The sequence below is a fragment of the Bombyx mori genome, chromosome 3 (assembly GCF_030269925.1).
Source record: "Bombyx mori chromosome 3, ASM3026992v2".
Lineage (NCBI taxonomy): Eukaryota > Metazoa > Arthropoda > Insecta > Lepidoptera > Bombycidae > Bombyx > Bombyx mori.
The window spans coordinates 10,111,623-10,135,290 of record NC_085109.1 but is presented as its reverse complement, the minus strand read 5'-3'; the positions used below and the strand labels follow the sequence as shown (position 1 = coordinate 10,135,290).

Below are 23,668 nucleotides of genomic sequence, written 5' to 3'. Positions count from 1 at the left end.
ATCCGGTGTAATAATACCATACGCGGCGTTCGGATCCGTGAGAAATTTCGGCAGATGTACAATTCCTTGACGCGGTACGACGAGTGAGCGCTTATCTTTTCTTTTTCTTTTTTTTGTTATGTTTCTTTTTAATAACACGAGTTTAATAATACGACGTACGGTCCGTATCGGCGACGTATCGAGGCTTGTTCGTGACTCATCGGCGCATTGTTACCTCATGCACGTGTATATCGGCCAGTCGGGTTAGAGAAAGGATTTTTTTGCAACCCTTATATTTTCGATTTTGCAACTCTTGCAAAATTTGGGTTAATTTTTTTTTTTAGTTCGCTTCAGAATTCTCCTTATTACGTACACGTGCAAATTCGAATGTAGATCTGTAAGTATTGAAAATCGGAAAGCGTATTTTTTTCTTGATATATTTCTTTCGTCCTCCGATGAAGAAGGGTGGGTCGATCGAATTGAAGCTGTATAAAACGTATTAACGTCTTATAAAATTTACGACGTATGAATAATTGAAAATTGCGTCCGACAGTAACTCGATTACTTCTCAGTTACATTATAATTGTTATTGACGTGCTGCCGATATATACGAATTCAATTAGAGCAAGCGTTTTAGAAAATTTTCACGCTGCGTACTAGTATCGTGGAGCGCGGGTGATTTTATGTTCGTATTTTTTGGGTTTTTTTTTTTTCGTTTTTCAAACCGTGAGCGATAACTTTATTAACGCATCAACTCTGATTGAAATATTAAAGCCACTGTCAGGGTTGATACTGCATTTGAAATTAAATTGATTGAGTGCATCGAAAATTCAATACACGCTTTTAACATAGTGTCGTGTGCATTTAATAAGTTAAATATCTAATTTGAATAGTAGGTCTCTACCGTGAAGCCGTCATCCGTGTTTGAAGATACTTAAGACGTTTTTTCCAATACAATAGCTTCTAATTAAAACAATTAATGAAGTAATTAATTGTTTATTATAAGGTGGGCCGACTATGTTACTTCTAAACCAGTATTTCCCAAAGTGGGCGATAACGCACCCTTGTGGGCACTGCAGGCCTAAAGGGGGGCGGTAAGAGACCCAAAAATAATGGGGGCGTTGTGTAGAGGCTTGGGAGGCGATTTGTTATTTCATGGAAGGACTCTTAGACACTACTGAGCTCTTGCTATAGTGGTTTTTAAATAGGTGAAAAAATGGGGTCGCTAAAAAATTATTTATTCTCAAAGTGGGCAGTAGACGAAATAAGTTTGGGAGCCCCCCCTGTTCCAAACGAAAAAATCCAAAGGCAAAAAATGAAAATAGTATGAGAATTAAGAGGATGCCACTGTACTGCGAGTCGAAGCGGTGACATCAGCCGTTTATCGACTCGCCTGTACATATTTACTCAGATGATCGGCCTGATGAAGCGACGCAAACACTTGCGTCAATCTATTGTGTTAAGAGTCTGTTGGTGCATTAAGAAAAAAGATAATTAAGAATTTCAATCGCCCACGCATTCAGGATTTATTTATCCGAAGAGTTGAGTATTTTGTTGACCCTTCCATTACTTTGTTACTGACTAAAGACAACGGGCTATGATGAGATCTTATTTAAATACCTATAATTTAGCCATCGAACGCACTTTTTTCCCTACCTATTCTGATAGCCTTGAGAGGCTATTTCAGCTTCTCCTTAACGTGTAGGTGAGCTCATGGGGCTCAAACCGGAAGTGTTGCTAACACTGGCCCTAGCAAGAGCAGTGCTTCGCAGAATCTACCACCGGATCTGAAACGTGACCCACTGAGGAGATCCGGCGAGAGGACACAGGTACTTAATCAGTTGAGTATACAAATAATAAAAGACACTGGTGGTAGAACCTCTTGTGAGTCCGCGCGGGTAGGTACCACCACCCTGCGTATTTCTGCCGTGAAGCAGTAATGCGTTTCGGTTTGAAGGGTGGGGCAGCTGTTGTAACTATACTGAGATCTTAGAACTTATATCTCAAGGTGGGTGGCGCATTTACGTTGTTGATGTCTATGGGCTCCAGTAACCACTTAAAACCAGGTGGGCTGTGAGTTCGTCCATCCATCTAAGCAATAAAAAAATATTTACTTTTCAATAGACCCATTGTTTATTAGCAGATTGGTTTTAATAATGAAGTGTCAATTATCTTAAATGACGTCGGTTTTTTTTGAAAGTTGTACGATTGCTTCGCAATTGAATTATTATGTATCTACCACAGGTATCTACGCACGTGTCCTATCACGCGTAGGAAGCTTTATTCGTGTTAAAATATTGTAGACATTACAAATTTATTGGTGAGTACGTTTGGAGATCAGACCGGAACAATTTAATTAAATTAAAAATTTTGTTTTAATTAAACACTACAGGCTAAATGGTTTTAGACTAAGATTCCATTGTGAGCATGACATATCGGGTACAACTCTACACCATAAACATGCATCATACAAGAGTATTATGATTCAGTAGACCTTGACGGAGCCAATGGCCCGATGGAACAATGTAACATGCAATTCCGCCCCGACCTATTAAAATTCCTGTGCCAAACTATATTTTCTTTGTATTGTATGCTGTGCTAATTAAATTAAAAGTTGCATTAAAAACGAAACAAATAACTTCGCCTTAAGATGTTGGCATGAGTCATAAAAACCGCTGTTACCTTAATAGCATTCATTCATTAAAACACTAATAAATTTATTTCACGTATCGCAAAAAATACAATAAACTATTTGAAATCGCGATTAATTTACTTTTGTATGTTGTTTATTACGTATCAATTAGTCGGAAAAAAAAACTGCGATCTTGAGTTTAAAAGACATTGTACAGGCATTTAATGAGTAAAGTCACCGCGTCATCTTCGACCATGGCATTGAATATGTTTTAGAAAAAAAAAAAAAAAATTCGAAAAAAAAGCACTTAAAGGTATTTGTTTTGACGTCATTCTCTAACACTAAAATAATTAAATGTTAGGCATTATAATGGTCGCTTTACAATAATTTGCACTTATCAAAACAAAAGATTTCTCGTGCGAAACTTCGCCTCTATTCAACAACACTTTCACTGGCACAAACACAATTTCCGCAATTTCAAAATAGATTAGAAAGATTCACTTTGTTACTTCCTGGTTAACAGTACAGATGTAACTGAACATCAAATTGCAATGTATACCAAATTTATACAGGAATGAACCCCCGGAATTCGAATAATTCCCACGATCACAGTACCTAATACCTTTACACTTTGACCTTTGTATTGTCTGCATAACTGTTGTCTTGACATATCTCCCCTGTCTATTTGGCGCGAAGGGTATCTTCCTGGTTCTAGTTCGGGTAGCCGTCAATAGATGGCGTTGAACATATGAAAGCGTTTCCTACGAGTTTCGCGCCAAAATAATAGGTACTTTCATAGCCGCCATTCAGATTTTTCTTCTATTTAACATTGGGCGTTTCTTCCATAAAATAAGTAAATTTGCTTCTAGCTGTTAAAAATTGTTACAAAATTGTTTAGTCTTTAAAGACCAAAGGCTTAAGACCAAACTTTATTGTAAAATTTCACCTATAATTTTTTGTTTATTTATGACCTACAATTCCTTTAAATAACCTCTTTAATCTATTTTTAATAACTGGAGAAATCCCACAATAGGTAAGATTCTGGTAATTACAAGCGAAACTCGGAACGTAAGTCAGCAACATTTTGAGCAAACTTTTTTTTATTTATTTATTGCTTAGATGGATGGACGAGCTCACAGCCCACCTGGTGTTAAGTGGTTACTGGAGCCCATAGACATCTACAACGTAAATGCGCCACCCACCTCGAGATATAAGTTCTAAGATCTCAGTATAGTTACAACGGCTGCCTCACCCTTCGAACCGAAACGCATTACTGCTTCACGGCGGAAATAGGCAGGGTGGTGGTACCTACCCGTGCGGACTCCCAAGAGGTCCTACCACCAGAAAACTGTGAGTCAGAACAAACAACGGTGGCATTATTTATTGAAAAACGCTTTATAGAGATGATTTCATTACCGTGGTATGTTTGTAAAATGTGGAACAATTGTTTTTAAATAAAGGACAGCGCGTGCGCGGCACGCGACTCTTCTGCTGTATGGTAATGACGGCAGTCGGTCTCGGTATACCTGCATGACAATACTTTTTTTTTTACCAAATTTTTTTTTTTTTTTTCACAATGACAATTATTATTTTCGGTAATAATTTAATAAGGGTTTTTTGTGGTACTTGGTGGTACCTACTAGCGATACATTGAAAATAAAATTAAAATTCAACACACAAGTTAACATTCCGAAATTTCACAAGAATTTCTAAATTAAGCTTCGAGTTATCGTACTCGTTTTCAATAAGCATAATCGAATCTTCTCGAACGCAATGTATACCGTATATACTTTACAAAAAAAAGTCTCAAAATGTCAACATGCCCGCACCTACAAACTTATCTGCCAACGTTGAATCCGCTAACTTATTTTATAACATAGGTGTATTTAATAAATTGCACGTAGGTAGTGTTCATAATGGATAACATGAAAAACAAGTGACAAGGTTCCCAGGCAGAACTAGTATTGGCAACATCATTAGAGCTGTTAAACGAAAAATTTACATTTCAATTCATCCGTCTATAAAGTATTGGAATAATGAAGTCCTAATACAGAATGTGGATGATAAAACTGGCCGGTTAATAGATACATCTCATCATTTGAAAAAGGAACAAGTTATTAACTATAGTAAAAGGAAACAGTCCGACTGTTACATAACAAAAAATATATATTGAAAAGTAACCTGTAGCATAGATTAAAGAAGTATTCATACTGATTTATAAAAATATTTTTGTTACAATAAAAATACACTCACACTTCATGTGGTAGAGTTAACATTGTTATTTATATTTTGACATTCAACAAGTGTGTTATACTAACATCTAAGTTGAAATAAATGATTTTGAATTTTGAATTTTGTAATAATCGTCGTGTTTGTTGTTTTTTTTTTTTCAACCACGATCAGAGTCACAGGAATCTACTAGTATTACAATAAAAAAAAAATCTTAATTGGCAATCATGACACGGTCTCGCGAGGAGACGAGACGTAGGCAGCCGGCCGCGGGCCGTGGGAACGACGACAGTTGCTCGCGCCACCTGCCCCATGCGCTAAAAAACATACTACACACGAAATATTCTAATTTCGAATCACTTAACTCTTCAACTTAAATCTATTGATGTATTCTAAAATTTACAATGCGCGCTATGAGCCGTTGTCGGATCGTAGAATTTCTGATAAACACGACAAATTGCGTGCATAATTCATTCTCAAACAAGAAACGGGTTTTGACGTACAGTTTTTTTTTCCTACCTTTGCCTTGATAGCCTTGAGAAGCTATTTCAGCTTCTCCTTGACGTGTAGGTGAGCTCACGGGACTCAAGCCGGGAATATTGCTAACACTAGCCCTAGTTTCGCAGAATCTACCACCGGATCGGAAACGCGACCCACTTCGAAGATCTGACGCGAAACTCAGCGGGCCGTACAGTAAAACCAAATTATTGAAAATGAAACGAAAGGATTGTTTTTTTTGTTTAAACTTGTATACAACTAATGCGTTTAATGAAAGTGATGCCGGCAATACGTAAGAAACGAAGACTCCGGTTTCCTAATGAGTTTATCTGAGACCGTCATCCCATAGATCCGTTGAGTCCGATATTTTTTGTGCACGCGTCACCGTTGGTCTCGCGTAAGTGCACCACGCGCGCCATATGTCGCGTGGATCGTGGGAACAGGGCCCTGCGAGATCGCGTAAGCGCAATGTGCGTTCTCAACTGTCAACGCTTAACCTACTTCATTCGAAAATCAAACTAATCCTCTCAAAAATAAAGCTCTTTTCACAACGACATTCATGCGAGGTAAACTAGTCATCGAGATTCAACTGTAAGGCAACGGGAACACGGTCCATATTGACGTGAAGCTTTTTACCACGATTAATTCGTTTATGCACATGCCCTTTATTGATTGACTGTGTGAGATTACTCACAGCACAAGTACGCGTGAAAAAAATATTTTTATGAATTGCGTTCTTTTTTTATCTCTTCGAATTTACGATGTGACTCCGTAAACCGTAAACAAACTATCTAAAGTCCACAGACAAACATACGTCAAGATTAGACATTAAGTTTTTAAGTATTCAATTAACTGTAAATATGTAAAAAAATTCTTGAAGATTTATTTATAATTTAACTTAACTGAAACTCACGAAAACTGGTTCCTGAAAACTTACACGACAAGTATCGATTCCTTTGATTAATATACTTCATGAATGTAAAGATGGTAACGAGCCCAATAAAATATATCAAAACCTCCTTTGACGTACCAATATCAACTTAAAGAAAAAAAAAACTGTTTATCGCGGGCACTCTAGGGGTTAGCGCACAACTGTCGCGAGCGATCGTGGGAACGCGGCCAGTTTCAAATATAGAACGCCTTAGAAAAGGTGCAATACTTTTTTTGTCGATAAAGGTTTTTATAGGTATCTCTGGGCTTCCTTTTTGTTAGAATTATAAATTTCGTAATTGGAATTCTTTTGAAAAAACATATAAGCATCTATAATATTTTTCCTATACGAGTATTATTGTGTAATAAGTACAGATAACTATTTCAAAGAATACCTTTTATAATAGTGATCAGTATGTTATGATTAGATTTAGTAAATCCTTTTTTTATTTAATTTTAATATAAATACATAGCTACATTAATGTAACAGTATTATTAACCTAGTCCAAAATTAAGTAATTGATAATTCTGTGAAAAAATTAAAATCTAAATCTTCAACGAACTATTTCACAAATAGTTGATTAGCATTAAGAAAATGAATCATAAACGTTGATTTCTTTCGTAGAATTAAATATAATGATATATATATATATATTTTAAATCTATTACATTCCACAAGCAGCGAAATCGAATTATCATCAACAACAAAAAAAACGTCTCAACAACAACCTCACTTTTCACAAGTCCATACTTAAACCTAGTTGCGTGCATTGCTTTTACAAAAGAAACCCCCACATTATTATACTGGCACGTATTTTTTCTTGACCTCGATAGGCGAGGGGCGAGCCGTGGGAACCGAATCGCACAAAATACGCTTCCTTGGCCATATGCGACAGAAAAAAAAACTACAATTATTTATTCCCCCCTCAAAGAAAAGGGGAGCTGTGAGAACGTGACCTAACAATGCGCTTCCTGGCTTACGATACACGCTACGCCTAAAATTTATTATAGTCCTTAACGTTCATAACAAAAGGTGCCACATTACTGTAGCCTGCTCCTTTATTACTAAGTTTTGTAAATGTCTTATTTTTCGTCATCACCGACAAGGTAATTTAAGCCTTATTTTTAAAGTGTTGAGCTGTATTTTTTCGTGTTTATTGCGCGTCGTTTACGTCTTTACGGAATGCAATAGCGAAGAGTTTCTTCAATATTGAATAATGCACGGTGTGTGTACATTGAATGGTATCACGCGTGACCTTTAAAAGATATACGATTGTATGAAAATGATAATCGGTCTACGGTTTTTTTTTACATAAAATTTTTCTATTTAGTTTTGAAAAAAACCTTCCCATAGAAACTTCTACCGATTAATAGCGTTTAATCGTGTTTAGTAGCTGTTTGTTTTTTGTAGACAATAATTACAATTACAAGTTCATTATTAAAAGAATATCTAATTAATTAAATCTATCTGGGAATCTTTTGTTTGCAAGTTTCACATTCAAACAGTTCAATGGATTGGCACATTTAAAAAAAATGTTTTAAATACATAATTACAGTTGGATCTTACTTTTGATATGAAACATTACTTAATTGTAGTCGTCGTGGCCTAACGGATAAGACGTCCGGTGCATTCGTGTTGAAGCGATGCACCGGTGTTCAAATCCCGCAGGCGGGTACCAATTTTTCTAATGAAATACGTACTCAACAAATGTTCACGATTGATTTCCACGGTGAAGGAATAACATCGTGTAATAAAAATGAAACCCGCAAAATTATAATGTGCGTAATTACTGGTGGTAGGACCTCTTGTGAGTCCGCACGGGTAGGTACCATCACCCTGCCTATTTCTGCCGTGAAGCAGTAATGCGTTTCGGTTTGAAGGGTGGGGCAGCCGTTGTAACTATAATTGAGACCTTAGAACTTATATCTCAAGGTGGGTGGCGCATTTACGTTGTAGATGTCTATGGGCTCCAGTAATCACTTAACACCAGGTGGGCTGTGAGCTCGTCCACTCATCTAAGCAATAAAAATAAATAAATAATAATAATAATAATTATTGAAAAAGGATTTTAACATAAATTGTCATTAATAATAAAATAATAGGAAATCGGTGTTTTTAAGTAATACAACATACGCTGTTCATTGTGCTTTAAAGTAATCACGTGTCCATTTTTAAAAGTTCCGTGATATATTGTTAACATCAAAATAATGAAAATATAATAATATGATCAGGGACGTCTTAAACTAGGATGGGGCCCTTGGGCACACAAGAATTTGAGGCCCTTTTGGAAAGTAAAAAAAGCGAATTATAATAACATTTTTTACTGAGTATGACCATTTATTATAGGTAATCAAATAGAATATGATATGTCATTAATGATGTTAGAATGCTGCTGGTTTTTTGGTTACGATTTCGATAACGGTTTCTTTCGGGATTTCAGTTGAGCAAAATCTTCTATTATAGGCATATGCCTTGTAAATACCTTCTGATTACTGATTTGTGAAAAAAGTGTAATGTGCCCGACAAAAATGTTTTGAGAATAAACGTGTGAGAGAAATTGTCGGTCTTACGGGCCCCCCTGAGAATGGGGGCCCTGTACACGGGCCCCGTGTGCCCTTATGGTAAAGACGGTATTGAATATGATAGCTTCCTAAGATACAACACGATTCTGAGCCTGTCGATTCTTTACAAATACAAACCATACAAAAATCGGAAATAATTTAATTTGTAAACATACTTAAAACTATTTTTACTTTATCTTTTATGTTATATCCGATCTATATATAACATTTAACAATTTTCTCTGGCACCGATGACTAAAGCCTTATTTGTATATCGCAAGTAATGGCAATACCGTCTAAAATTCTATAGAAACTATTTCTAGATTTTTACGTTTCTTGTTTTTTCTTTTTTTTCCTTGCTATGCTGTTAGCCTTGGGAGGCTATTTCAGCTTCGCCCTAACATATAGGTGAGCTCACGGGGCTCACACCGGAGTGTTGCTAACACAAGCCCTTGCAAGAGCAGTGCTTCGCTGAATCTACCAGCAGATCGGAAACGCGACCTACTAAGAAGATCCGGCGAGAAACTCAGTGGACTGTTACATTTCATTTCACACAAAACGAACCAACAGAATCTATAAGTCTGGATAGATCCTATCTAAGTATCTAATAGCAATATTTCTATTTTCTATTCTATCAGCCCATGGACGTCCATTGCTGGACATAGGCCTCCCCCAAGCCTCGCCACAAAGACCGGTCCTGCGCTGCCTGCATTCAGCGGATCCCCGCGAACCTCAATAGGTCGTCGGCCCACCTTGTGGGAGGCCTACCCACGCTACGTCTCCCAGTACGCGAGGGTATAATAATAGCAATAATTACTTGGTAAATAGAAATAAGAAACGTAAAACCAAAAAGAGGTAGTTTTATTTATTTCTAGAAACATCTTGTACCGTTGAATGGGCGCCAGTGTACGGACAAGTTGCGTATCTGGCACGCGCAGTGGTCGGATCGCGTACGTTGCAATGTCAAACGTGCGCATAATGTACCTACATAAATACGTTCGATGCGATGCTTACAGGAAAATAGCTTTAATATTCATGCTACAGTGCTGCAGCGTTACTTAGTAAAATGCTTATGAATAAATCTAACGGGTCAACGGTGGAGCAATGAATAGCCGCTGTGACCGCTAGACAAGTCATTGTTTTCCCCCCTGGGTGAGCCCCCCTCCTGGCTGAGCCTTTGCTCGCTCACCTGTCCTGGTGAAACTGAAAAGGCCTCAGAGCCACAAGTGATGCGCCAATCACAAAAAAAACAAGTCATTTTAGATATGCCCGATCCATTCTCGTTGTTTTTAGGCATTTCGAGCACTTATCCAGTACAAGAGTTCGACGAGCAACTTAACCGATATAACCAGTTTTTTGCCCGCTTGCCGGATCTTCTCAGTGGCTCGTGTTTCTGATCTGGTGGTAGATTCTGCGAAGCACTGCTCTTCTAGGGCTAGTGTTAGCAAATTCTCTCAGGTCATCCTGAGCTCACGGGCATGAGCCCGTGCATGAGCACCTACCCGTCCGGGCGTAGTTGGAACAGCGCCCTGGGCTACCGGCTAATAGGTAGAGAAAAAAAAGTTGAAAGTGCGTTCGCATTGCCACAAAATTGTATGCAAATATTTTATATATCGAAACTATTTTAGATAACTTTGTATAACTTTAACCTGTGATCTTATACATTAAAATCCAATAACACATAAAACAAAACAAAAAAACCACGAACATTAAAGAATATTCTATAGAGGTATTTGAATTGATTTGCGCCCACGCAAACGTTAACCAGAAATTTATGTTGAATTTATTCGAACTGAACCATAAACACTAACAGTATGAAATGTCTAGACGAACGTCTAGAAAGTCGGTACCAAATGCGGACACTGCTATGAATAATTATCTGCAACAAAATCGTTCATATGTTTCGTCCCACATTATCCGACTGGAGTGCGTATTTCCTCTAGTCTAATATATAAAGCTTAATAGTAATGGAAGAGCACTGAGGAATTGTTTGAGATGGTTCCGTCATCTCGTTTTGACCACCGCACCACCCTCCACCGGGGCAGAGTTCATCCCTACGACCTAGAACCATTGCGTTCATCCACATTGCGTTTCCAGAGATCTTTTCTGACACGTGCCATCTCGCTTTGGAATGACATCCCCTACACGGTGTTTTCCGAGCGCTACGACACGTCTTTCTTCAAACTTATCTTGCAGAGTACTTAGGGGTGAGCAACAGCTTAGCTCTGCCCCTGTCATTATTAACATTAACATCAGGTGGGTCGTATGCTAGTCTTTTTTTTTTTTTATTGCCCTTGTAGGCAGACGAGCATACGGCCCACCTGATGGTGAGTGGTTACCGTTGCCCATGGATTTCAGCAATGCCAGGGGCAGAGCCAAGCCGCTTTCTACCGATAGTCTGCCTATAAAGGCAATAAAAACTTTGTTCTCGCGTCTATAAATAGTTTTCAGAAGAATTTAAACATTGTCCTGTTGCCACCACTTAGCGTATATTTAAGTTATCGCAGCAAAGAGTAGAGCAGCTCACTAGAATATTAGTTGAATCAATCGTGACAGCCCTGGATCTGATTTAGATCAGATCGCAGGATGCTCAAATTGAGTCTGTTGGACTTCCACTGACAGTGATGCAGTCGGATGCTAATTTCTTTCGCATCCTGTTCATACTGATTGAATTCGTTTCGAGTCCCGAAATAACTTCTGTTCCCACGATGCTTCTATGTTACACCCTCATAGAATACATGACTATAAAATAAGAATCAATTTTTATAGTCGCACTGAGAAATCTGAAAATAACGACTAACTAAACCATAGATAGCATTACTCTATAAAAACAATATTTTAATTTTGAAAAAAAAAATTAACCTACACTGTTCCCTTACTCATAATACCTACAAGTGGTCATTGTTTAAAAATTAAGATTGTATTTATAAGTTAAATAAAAATAAATATCAGTATTCACTATTAACAACCCGCTAGCAATTATTACCTCATTATTAACGATATAGTAGGCTGTGTTCGAGTCGCCTTCTATTCCAACAAAGCAAGTCTAGTTAAGGACGATCCGGAATACCCTACGACCTTATAGTGAAAGTAAAACAGTATCCGCGTGTTTGAAAAGCATAACACAAATCCCTTCCCTGCGTTGCTAAAACCAAAACGCAAAGTAAAAAGGCTGCCTTCCGTATCAGCAATAAGACAAATCTAAAACAGAACTCGCGGATACAACGTGGTCAGCGTCATTCCGTAAACTTCAATAGCGTAATTAAAAATTCCAAGCTCATACAGAACTAACTATAAGTAGCTAATCGAAATTATACAGCACAGACGTTCATAGCTGCAACAGATATACGCCCTATACCAGACGAATAATATAATATTCCTGACAGTTCAACAAGAGATACGACCGGAATAACAAAACACGAGAGGTCTATTGTGACGCGACTCTCATTTGGACTTGCGTAATCATTGTTCAAATTGTACAGTCGGCGATAGAAATTGAAGGAATATACTCCAAAAGCCGATGAAATAACTCAGTGAGATAAGAATATAATCTAAGCACTCGAAGACAAACTTATCGAGTTCTAAATAATTTGATTTAGAAACAATTTGGAATAAGAAAACAATAGTAACGGATTATTTCATAACATTTTCTGTACCAATAAAAATCTGCTTTATAAACATAATATCCACTTTCATACGACATTTGAGATCAATTTAAATCACTGTGATGTTAGTGTGGACTAAAGTGTACTCAGTCAAGTAAGATCTGTTAACTAAGTTCAAAGCTAACAGAGCTTGCAGACGTATGAAGTAATTATGTTATCGAATAAACTCGAAGACAAACTTATCAAGTTCTAAATAATTTCATTTAGAAGCAATTTGGAAGCAGAAAACAATAGTAACGAATTTTTTCATACCCTTTTCTGTACCAATAAAAATCTGCTTTATAAACATAATATCCACTTTACTACGACATTTGAGATCAATTTAAATCAGTGTGATGTTAGTGTGGACTAAAGTGTACTCAGTCAAGTAAGATCTGTTAACTATGTTCAAAGCTAATAGAGCTTGCAGACATATGAAGTAATTTTATTATCGCACAAGTGCTTTGGCCAAGAGTGTCTAAAATATTTAAGAAAAACTTTTTCTCAGTATATATGAGCAAATTAAATACAGAATAGATAAAGGAATAAGATACATTTTGCTTTGAAAATATTTCATTAGTCTTAAAATAATAATTGTATGTTCCAAGGGGAGTGCTCTGAGGAATAGTTTGAGATGATCCCCTCATCTCTTTTTTATCATCGCACCTCCCGTCATCAGAGCAGAGTTCATCCATATTATCTGGAACCGCTGCGTTCATCGACAGGCGTTTCCAGACGTCTTATTTGTCACGTACCATCCGGCTATGGAATAAGCTCCTCTCCACGGTGTTTCCCGAGCACTATGACATGCCCTTCTTCAAACGAGGCATGTGGAGAGTATTAAGCGGTAGGCAGCGGCTTGGCTCTGCCCCTGGTACTGCTGAAGTCCATGGGCGACGGTAACCACTCACCGTCAGGTGGGCCGTATGCACGTCTGCCCACAGCGACAATAAAAAAAAAGAATTAAATAAAATAATAATTGAATCTTTGTGTCTGAGCATCAGTCCATTTCAACATACCTTATTCTGATCGCATAGTATAAACGTTGAGCTAGTGACCGATGATCTCGCAATAGCTCGTCACTCAAAGAAACAGCGTATTTACTTATCGATATTCACATATCAATTGTCAAGATACATAGGTATTTATTCAAATTTATTCACGAGTTCGTTTCTTGACATTTACATGTTGCAGTTTATTTCGTATTAACTATCTTCTTCGGTGTTTGCGACTCTTACGAGTACTAAACTATTCCACTGTTGTACTTTATTGTTCTCTTCCAGAATCTTCTCCGGTATTGTAATTAAAAACTAACTGATACCTTTTTCATATCTTACTCATTCAATTGTCTTCGCCATCTTTATTTTCTCTGTCATTCTCTTTTCTCTTTCTTACCGTTTTCTCTCACTCACATCTTAACGCTTCGTTTCACACTCTTTCCATACGTTCCATTCTTACCAATCCCAGATACAGAAACACATTTGGGAATAGATACGGCAAACTGCAAATCACTTTTCTAATGCTCTATTAGTGAATCATAGAGAAATATTTCATACAGGCGACGACGACTTCAATACTTTCTAGTTCGGTACAGTCAGCATCTGTGATGTAAAGAGTGACGCCGTTACACAACCGGACGGGTCGTGAAAGAGCACCGTTTCCGCCACTTTCCTACTTCATATAATTATATATCATCACTCTATAAACTTGGCACGTTGAAATTATATTACGAAAATTAGATTGCCAGCGAACGCTTCTGGACGGCGAGCGGTGCTACTGAAAATTAGCGGTCCAAATCTTCCTACAAATAAAACGTGTAGCTTAGTAGCCTCCACAGAGTATTGGCAAAAGATTGCCGATGCGAATTAAGCTGCGATACTAAAGTGAAATCATTAACTAGGCTAAGACTAAATTGTTTTTGTTTTTCATATTATGAACCACAAATGGAACATGAACTTAGAGACGTACGCCGAGGCCACAATTTCAACATGTCAGCTGATTTTAAATTGAATTACATTACGTGCAATTTCGTAGCATAAGTAAACATATTTATAATCGAGAAACAATTAAATCGTAAGCCGTACCAAAAAGTAATGTTGTCTTATGCTGATGGTCCTTACATTAATATGGCTAAAATAATAAAATTGTTGTATTTTCATCAACCCCTTGACACGTCTCCCAATTTTAAAGTCAATCGGACGTTTTGATGTTTGGGACAATTTCGTTGAAAAATACACTGAAGTAGGAAACCTATGGAAATGAAACGTCAACAAAAAATTCGTGCCACTGTGACGTCATCTGGCCACAAAACATGGCGGTTTTAGTGCTGCCCAGAAGATTTTAATGTTAGTAGGTTTTATCGATAAACGTTCTTGGCTTATTTTATTATAAATATTGTTGAGTATGAATGTATTTGTAGAATTTATACTTTAATAGGAATTAAGTATATCCTTTCGACAGTAAATGCAGTAAAATGTCAAATATACACTATATAATACAAATATAATAATTATACACTGATTTTATAAAGTTGTCGTTTGCCGCAAAACATAAAGATATAGCATAGTACAGTGCCATCAGCCCATTTCTAGCATGCTGAATGTTATCGTCTTTTGAGTACGTGTTTTGGAGTTTACTCCTTTAGAATCGATTTACATATATAGGCCCGGGGTATGAAAATTATGGGGACCAAAATCGTACTAGCATGTCACACGAAATGCGTTATGCGTCTGATTGCGCATGTCACACGAAATGCGTTATCGCAGGTGACGCCGGGCTGCTGCGCCGGCAGTCCGCCACAAAGCCTCGTACTGATCGCGCGTTTCTCTCATTATTGTATTTTCATATATTTGTTAGTCGTTTGTTTTGTGTCTCGTTAATTTGTTAATAATCTGTAGTGTATCGTGTTGTCGTAATATAGAACTATTTCTCGTATTGTTTCGTTTAATTTTTTATATCCAGTAAACTCCAGTCGTGCGTCGGAGCGGACACACACACTTTTTTTTCTTAGACTATTACAGTCTATTTTAATTGTTTTGCTGATTCTAAAGTCCGTAACAGACTACCGCAGTGCACTTCTAAGAAGGTGCACCGCACCATTTGAATCACTCTCACTTTTGAGAGTGATTCAAATTTTAAACTTATCAAGGGATCGCCTGATAAAAAAAACACCTACAGAAATTTTATTCGTTATTGAAATTACAAACGTCATTCCTTGTGACTTCCTCTCTAAAATCACTTAATTAATAAATATTTAACGAATTTACAATAGTGTTTTACTCACTGCGGAATAAAACTATATTATTTAAATAGTTCCGAAGAGATTTTGTCGGTAGCCTTTTTCCCGAAATATCTAAACAGAATGTCTAAATATGTTTTGATGACATATTTTAAAGAGGTATGAATAGATTCCGACCGAAAAATGGTGTCCGATATTTCGGATTCAAATATATTATTAAGTGTATAATCTATGTTTCGGATGAGGGCTTCTTAATGAATTTAAATATATATAGATAATAGTTTTGGGGCATTGACCTTCTTGAGATCCTATAAAATATGTTTTAATTATTATTTTTGTATGTTTTAAGCATGATAAAATCAGAAATTTTATATAAGCAATCATACTAAATCGATATCAAAGTCAATAATTAATGTACAACCCAAAACAGACGGCTGAACTGACGTGACAATGACATTTGGCGCGCTAAGCATGGCGGATTTTCGGCCTCATTAGACGGAGACGGAGACATTTACGTATATTCATGTTTCATTTTATGTACGCAGTGAAATACTGTTATATTGTTTTCCTGCGAGTTAAAGTGCTGAGTAAGAACGAGATAGATATATGTTTATGTGTGTGCCTTCAAAATGGGTGCTATTTATATAAGCAATTGTACGTATAGAACAATATGTCGTGTCCCTACTATATAGGTCTATGGAAAAATACCGTTCCATAGATAGAGACAAGTAAATAAATGAAATACAAGTAAATCTAAAGAAAAAAAGGAAAGTTAAGTTTATCGAACGTTTCTTTTTTTGTTATAATTTATGTGAAGATTTCCAAGACACCCTGTATTTATATGACTAAATAAACAGGGCACTTTAATGCCGATAATCGATGACGCAAGCAAACGTGATAAGATGCAACCAAATCATTGTCTGTTTGAAATTGACAAAAGTAAATCACAACGTGAATGCGACCCTAAACCATTAATTCATTCCCAAGACAAAGTCTTCATTTTTGTTGCGCTGCAATGGCTGTCTCGAAGTATGTATCGTGCAGATTACTCCCTATTCAAATATAATGCGGGCACATGTGTAAACTCACAAACTGCATGTTGTGATTAAAAGAGACTGATATAATTTTGCTGTGCTGTGGAATTAAGCTGTGGAGAATCACCAAGTAGACACCAATGGAGAAGGAGATCCTTACCCGGAAGTGGCATTGGATTGGTCACATATTGAGAAAGCCCGAGACCCACCTATCCAAGAGAGCACTGACCTGGAAAGTGTCTAGCAGAAGGAAGAGGCCGTCCCAGAAGCTAGTCGTCTTGGGCATGATGTGGGAGAAGCTAGAACAGACTACCCAAGACCGATGTAAATGGTAGGATTTGATTCGAGCCCTATACCCTAGCAGAGGGTAATAGGAAAAATAAAGAAGAGAAAAAAAGATATAATTTTCAATGCACAATTTTTTTTTGTTTACTTTTTCTTCGCGTTTAATCTATGCTATCAACCGTCCCTAGTAAAAGATCTCTCAAGCATACATACACTCAAAAAGTTTATAGATCAAACAAACGAGCAACGTTTGAAAACCGAAACACGTTCGAATTACCTTTCCGTTTAAAATTTATTTAGTTATACAACGAAAGTTAAATATACGAAACAGTATGCTGAACGTGGTATGTCGCCATCAGTCGGGCACGAGTTAAGTCGGCTCACGCGCGGCGGTGGGGCGCAGGCCGACCGTGGGAACGATGTGCCTTTACCTCAGCACGTGCTCAGAACGGCACGACCTCGCCGTCTCACAGATCGTACTTGAAGATTAGCTCTATAATGAATCTGTACACTATATATGTGTTTGTTTGTTGTACAAAGACATTCTGGTTTTTTTTTTTATTGGCAATTTCGGACAGACGTGCTCACGTTTCGTCTGATATTAAGCGGTTACTGGCGCTTATAATCAGAAGAGAATGTCCGATTTTTGAGAGGACGAGGAAAAGGAAAAATTGTAAAGCCAAAATCTGAGGTCGTTTTTTGTATCAAAGATTTACCGCAGCACGTGTTCAGAAACTTACCTCTTACTAGACGTAGAGATGAGATACTTGAAGATAACTGCCATAGAAGGTTACGTAAGCATTTATTTAGATATTTTTCTACAAATAGAGTACCGTTTGTTTGTTTTCTCCGGTTTTCACAGCATCATAGTTATAGACCAAATCGACTATCAGATCGCCTGTGAAGGTTAATTAAATAAATTAGTAGGTACGATCAAAGTAATTGCTTTGCTTTTTTGTACAGTTTAATGAACAAGCTTAAAACACCAAACATAATATTTATTTAGATTAAATTATGCTTATCTAATAAAGTACAGGATTTAATTTAATAAAATTGTAGTTTTGTGTTAAAGTTTCGCAAACAGCTGAACACAAGACGATTTATTTATGCAGATCGCAACCTTATTGTATTACTTACGTAAGTTCTTTTTGCGACAAGCAATAACTGATTGAAGTATGAAGGGTTTCTCGGAGGAAATGCAGAAGAGTGGGTACCGTAGTATTTTTATTTCTTAGATTGGTGAACGAGCTCACAGCCCACCTGGTGTTAAGTGGTTACTAAAGCCCATAGATATCTAAGAGATATAAGTTCTAAGGTCTCAAGTATAGTTACAACGGCTGCCCCACCCTTCAAACTGAAACGTTCAAACTTCACGGCAGAAATAGGCAGGCAATTTAATAGGGCGAGTGCGTTTTCAGAGTTTGTCGTATTTAATAGCCCAAGAATTGATATTCACATAATACGTTTAATTGGGTGATAATTGAGCAAAAAACAAACATAAACGAGCACTTGCTTTTTATGAGGCAATAATCCAGACATATTTATATCGAATATCGTTTACCTGGAACACGAATGAACCGTCTTCGAAAAATCAAACTTGTAGAATTTAGAAACTAGTTAGTTACTTCGTTAGTTCGCTTGTTAGTTAATTCTACTTTTCCTACTGACTTGCTTATTTAAAAAAACGACACTCTATATTCCAATTAATCTCTTGTTTTAAAGTGTTCGGTGCATTATTTCAATAACCACTCAGCACTAGACGAGTTATGAGCTCATCCACACTAAGAATTGAATAAAAGGCACGTGGTTTTGATACGGAGGACAAACGCGTCTTAAATAAGGAATGAATAGATGACACTCAAGATAAATATAGCACGTGCTTCTAAAATTGTTTGACTTTGACATCTCTAAGAGGTCATATAGAAACAGCAGGTACATATATGTGCGCTACAAGCGTTGGCATTGCAACAATAGGGATAATTTTAAATAAAAAAAGATGATACGCGTTTCTATATTATTAACTTATATTGGGCAAAGTAAATTTTCAAATACATTCGTATATGACTAACAGTCTTTTTAGTCTGAAATCTCGACGCCATTTGTCAACAAACTTATTCATAAATCCAAATAGAACTAGCTCCTTTTTACATAAAACACAAACCAAAAATCGATTCGATTCAAAACCAAAAACTATTTACGTTATAAACTATGTTTTAAGAATTCCAGAATTGACATCCCAGGCTGATTACCTCCCGTGTTTTGGTTGACATCAATAAAAACACACGAGACAACATCAACTATCATGACCGGGAATGGGATCCGGAAATCGTGGAACACTAGTAATTATTCCGTTTACTAATTAACAAAACTTACATAAAAAAACACGGACAATTATGTTTGTATATCACTACCTGTTACGCGCGGCTTTGCCCTTGTGATCAGGGAAAAGTGAGAATTATTTTTTCTAAGCGTAATTTTTACAAAGATAAAAAGCAAATCCTTGGGAATGAGATGATTTCTCTGGAAAAAACATATCTTCTGTCACACTCCAGATCAAAAACAAGTTAATCCGTTGCTACTTTTCGACGAGAAAGAAAGACAAACGAACACACTTTGACATTTATGATATTAGTATTGATACCATACTTAATGATTCAGATAAAATTATAGAATACATCCATTTATGCATAAATGTAAATGCATAATATTGTTAGATCTGTAACAACATCGTGAAAGGTTGTTCTAAAGAACAAATAAATTCATAATGAAGATTTTTTTATTTAATTCCGAGACGTTTCGCCAAGAGCGGAGATTGCAATTTATAATGGAATTAATTCATCGTCAGTCGGCTATTAACCGCTTTTATAACTCGCAATTCAGCATTTAGATTATTTAATGTGACGTGAAGTATAATTGTGGTTACATGTCTTTCTTTATTGCCACAAATGGTGACTGGTATCCGTCGCAACAAATGTTCGTTTTTATCAGTCATAGGCGTATTAGGATTCGGGTATGCTATCCTACCGATCTCTGGGGCGAAGCTGTTATATGTCTGGCTTGAATGTATTTTTTTTTCTACCTATGCTGATAGCCTTGAGAGGCTATTTCAGCTTCGCCCTAACATGTAGGTGAGCTCACGGGGCTCAAACCGGAGTGTTGCTATCACTGGCCCTAGCAAGAGCAGTGTTTCGCAGAATCTACTACCGGATCAGAAACGCGACCCATTAAGAAGATGCGCCGAGAAACTCAGTGGACTGTGTCTGTGCGTTACACGGGGGCTCGACGAGGACGGTGACCGGTGCTTGTGGTACCTAAAAGCACCGTTAATGGATCGGGAGGATCCGTAATGACGTGTTTTGAGCGATGTCGACTATTTACCATTCGGTCTACACTGTCTACAGGATCAGGTATGCGCTTAAATCGTGAGGTCGTCTTTATCATACAATACAATTGAGACTATGATCTCTCAGGCCAAGTAGCGCTATTTACGGTCTAAGCTATGGGCTCCGGAACTTCTTAGGACCAGGGAATGAAATGACCTACTAATGGCAATAAAAAAAAAACTTATGCACGATTTAAGTACACATCGTAAATAAATACGACGTAAACAAGGAAACTAATAAAAAATGCCTCCTTGGGTGACCTTCGGCACACCATATGCCATAGCATGTGGCCGAATCTCGGCGAAACTACAGCAGAGGTCAGATTACATGTCACACATTTGGTGGCCACACTGCTGAATGTTGCAAAAACTCATCCATTGACTCGGAGGCACCCAACCGAAATGCCGGTGGTCGTTTTCATGACACTGAGATCAATGTTTTTTTTTATCGCTTAGGTAGGTGGACGAGCTCACAGCCCACCTGGTGTTAAGTGGTTACTGGAACCCATAGACATCTACAACGTAAATGCGCCACCCACCTTGAGATATAAGTTCTAAGGTCTCAAGTATAGTTGCAACGGCTGCCCCACCCTTCAAACCGAAACGCATTACTGCTTCACGACAGAAATAGGCAGGGTGGTGGTACCTACCCGTGCGGACTCACAAGAGGTCCTACCACCAGCATCACAAGAGGTCCTACCACTAGCAAATGTGTTCACTTTTTTATTATTATGTTACCGTAAATGATTTTGAGATGATTTGAGACTAAGGCAACGTGATTGCCGCATTTTCAGACGTCACTGGAGCCTCAGCTGCATCGCAATGTTTTTTGAAACGTGACGTATGATTAGAAATGAATACAGTTGAGTGCGTGCGTCTGTACACGGCTGCAATCTGGTGCTTTTATGTTCTTCAAGCACCGGTCACCTTCCTCGTCGTACTTGTCGATAACGACGAAGGGTTCAATGCGCGTACTAGCCCTAGACACATCCCGCTGCTCTTGCTAGGGGCAGTGTTAGCAAATGCACTCAAAGTGAATTCACCTACCCGTATCGCCCTTACCCCTAATATACACTATGACTTGCCCTTCTTCAAACGAGGCTTGTGGAGAGTATTAAGCGGTAGGCAGCGACTTGGCTCTGCCCCTGGCATTGCTGAAGTCCATGGGCGACGGTAACCACTCACCATCAGGTGGGCCGTAAGCTCGTCTGCCTACAAGGGCAATAAAAAATAAATAATAATAATAGTAGCCTAATAATAGCCTTTTAGGTTACCAGCGATTAGGTAAGTAAAAACAACACCGTAATATTGGCTTGCAAAATATTCGTAAATCTTAACAATTATCGTAAGCACCTGATAAATTTCTGTACATTTCTACTTTTAGATTTACATTGCTTGAATTTTTTAAGTAATTAATGTTCGTATAAATCGTTATAAACTTAAACCCATTTTTATGGCTAAGCTTCTCTACAATAACAACGTCATAACCAAGTCAATAACTGAACCACCCTCGAAGTGACCGTAACAAGAATATAGAATGACGTAACATATGTTTTTGTTAAAATCAGTGAAACACGAGCGTCGCATCCGGTCAACGGCAACCCGATTTAATGGACTGCCGCAGTGGACAGCCCCTCAAACAAAAAAAAAACTTTTAGCACTTATGCAAATAGTCGTAAAGTCTAAAATTGAACTCCCTAGTGAAGCGTGCTCGGGATGAGCAGTTTTATTGTTAATTCATCTATAGAAGCATTCATTGGTTTGAACGAAACTAAATTGCGAACATCCGGGAGATCTATTCAAGCGGCGGCTATTCCACAATTTATTATCTGGTGATCTATTGATGTGGAGGATAACAGGAAAATTATCTCCTTTGTCGAGTACACACTCGACACGAGGATGTATGTATAGTCGAAGATTCCTCGGAAATGATAATGGACGATATCTGATATTATGATTGGAAAAGTACTTGTTAAACAAGCAGACGGTTCATTGACTTACTTTGATGTGACCTTAGATTAAATCGAGATGGACATTGGCAAGTATACTTAATATAGGATGTATGAATACTTTTGCTGACATAGTAAATACTCAATACTTCCCGAAACATTATATATATATTTTTTCCTACCTATTATAGTAACCTCAAGGAGATATAATTCTTTTTTTTTATTGCTTTGATTGGTGGACGAGCTCACAGCCCATCTGGTGTTGAGTGGTTACTGGAGCCCATAGACATCCACAGCGTAAATGCGCCACCCACCCTGAGATATAAGTTCTAAGGTCTCAAGTACAGTTACAACCGCTGCCCCACACTTCAAACCGAAACACATTACTGCTTCACGGCAGAAACAGGCAGGGTGATGGTACCTACCCGCGCGGACTCACAAGAGGTCTTACCATCAGTAAAAAATGCTAGATCCATAGAACTAGTTGGTGAGCTCACGGGGCTCTAACCTGACGATGTTGCTAACACTAATGCAAGCAAGAGCAGTGCTTCGCAGAATCCCGAACCATAAGTAAATATTTCTCATTTAATTTTAACGTCAGCATTAAGGAAACTGCCAAATAACGTAGTTTTAATAGAAAATTCTGAAGTACAATCAAAAAAACATTAACTTTTATAAACTCACACACGTGCGTAACAGATATGCTATTTTGTTTCTGTGTGAAGTATACTTCTCGAAGTTTCCACCAATTTGAATATAGCGTCTAGATAAAATTAAAGGATTGCTGGATGTATTCTGACTGATTGCGTATTGGTTTTCATTAATATATATTTGACCGTAAACTTCTGTAAAGGTAATTAACATTCCGAGTTTAATTATGCCACTAATTATGCCAAGCCTTTCTGATTTTGCTTTTATTGTTAAGTTTGGTGGATGAGCTTGGGCTTACCTGGTGTTAAGTGGTTGCCGGGGCCTATAGACATTAACGTCATAAATGCGGCCCCTCACCTTGATACATAAGTTCTAAGACTCCATTTTTACAGTACAACGGGTACTCCACCCTTCAAATAGAAACGCATTACTGCTTCACCGCAGAAATAGGCAGGGTTACGGTACCCACCTTTCAAACCCGCTCAAAGATGTCACGTACCACCAGTAATTCCACAAATCAATAATATACACGTTCAACACCATCACAAAAAATACTTTATCTTAAATAAACTTTTCTCTTTAAATTTTCTTATTTAATCAAGAAATGTACGCATTTTTTTATTAATGGATCTTCTTTGTGGTTCCGTAAGTATCT

The 23,668-nt window shown here is 37.5% G+C and overlaps 1 protein-coding gene across 3 annotated transcripts in view; it reads right to left on the bottom strand.

The window, feature by feature from the left end:
- Window positions 1-23,668, bottom strand: part of LOC100302603 (enhancer of split mbeta-2) — a 261,515-nt gene that overhangs the window by 184,753 nt on the left and 53,094 nt on the right. Inside the window, exon 2 of one of the 3 annotated variants that reach the window (XR_009976810.1) lies at window positions 17,772-17,929. The exons of the other annotated variants lie outside the window; for them this stretch is intronic. The gene's annotated coding sequence lies outside the window, so the exon portion shown is untranslated. The remainder of the gene's footprint in view (window positions 1-17,771; window positions 17,930-23,668) is intronic. 3 annotated transcript variants of the gene reach the window in all.